Below are 1,321 nucleotides of genomic sequence, written 5' to 3'. Positions count from 1 at the left end.
GACAGCATAGCTCCTAGGATCATTGGGACACTCAAACCCCTCCACCATGATAAGGTGGCAGCCCAAGGAGAAAAACATTTCATTTTAATAACAACTGAAAGTTACTTTATTATGGTATAGAATTTAAGTATATGCCTGAGAAGCACATAATATTGCCCCTTTAAAGTGGTGGAGGTATCTTGAATGATTATTTGACCAGACAAAGTCATGAAAATGTCTTATTTGAGTTTGCAGACAGTTTGTCTGTTGTTTTTGTCCTACTTGTTCTTATAACACAAGATCTTGTTACACCTGTCGTGTCTGAGTGCTAAAATCTGTAATCTTGTTTAAAACATTTTAAGCTTACGGGATATTTTCCGTATTTGACTGTTTTTTATGTCACTGTGTAAATTTTTTTTTTAAAAATCTGAAGACCGTCCGTCATTTTGACAGATTGCAATTAACACCCCTGACCTCTTAGGTCTGGAAGACTTAATAAATAAGCCAGGTGAGGCGTAGAAATAAAATTCAATGAGGCTTCACAAGACGGCTCTGTGGCATCACAGTCACCCAGACATTTTCAGCTTTATGCACGGAGTAGGTCTACATCACGGAGGTCTTATTTAATCTAAAATAAGTAAAAGATTCTCATCTGATCATCATCTCAGATCTAGACAGCATACTGAATGCATCTCCAGGAGGTGACAGCTCATTGAAAAGTTGAGGACTGGAGGCTTTGGAATGAGGCGCAGCTGAACCAGTGGTGCAGTGGGAGCGAAATGCTGCAGGATTTCTTTCTGCTAAAGCAACAGCATGTGGGATTTGGAAATAAAGTCTTGCTGACTTCTGATCACTTCAACTGGAGAAATGTTTCCTATTGTAAAACTTTGGTTGAAGTGACGCTTGTTATTCCAACAGTGTCGCAGCAGAGCACAGGTTTTGTCTTCAAAACCACTGGCGCCTGCAGATCTAGACTCGCTGTGCGTAACTTGAGATTTTCCTTAGAGTTAATTTTTTTATAATTATTAGACTTTTTTATTGCATAAAACCATACTCTTTCTGTTTTTATTAATATTTTTAACACAGTGCAAGCAGCGCATTGTGATTGACAGATGACTGCATCTCTGCCTTCATGCCTTTCCCTCGTCTCTCGTCCTCCTACAAAGGAGGCAGAGACAGAAATCCTTATTTCTGTCATTATTTATGAGGTATTATCTAATGTTGCAAACTGCAGCCGTTAAATAACATTTGTAGATTTTTTTACTCTTCGTAAGGTGTGTGTGTGTGTGTGTGTGTGTGTGTGTGTGTGTGTGTGTGTGTGTGTGTGTGTGTGTGTGTGTGT

General features: G+C 39.1%; 1 protein-coding gene across 1 annotated transcript in view; it reads left to right on the top strand.

The window, feature by feature from the left end:
* Positions 1–1,321, top strand: part of stat1a (signal transducer and activator of transcription 1a) — a gene marked incomplete at its 5' end in the record, with an annotated part of 37,745 nt that overhangs the window by 20,904 nt on the left and 15,520 nt on the right.

This window comes from Austrofundulus limnaeus, unplaced genomic scaffold (assembly GCF_001266775.1).
Source record: "Austrofundulus limnaeus strain Quisiro unplaced genomic scaffold, Austrofundulus_limnaeus-1.0 Scaffold634, whole genome shotgun sequence".
Taxonomy (NCBI): domain Eukaryota; kingdom Metazoa; phylum Chordata; class Actinopteri; order Cyprinodontiformes; family Rivulidae; genus Austrofundulus; species Austrofundulus limnaeus.
The sequence above is the reverse complement of the archived record's forward strand: the minus strand, read 5'-3'. Positions and strand labels throughout refer to the sequence as shown.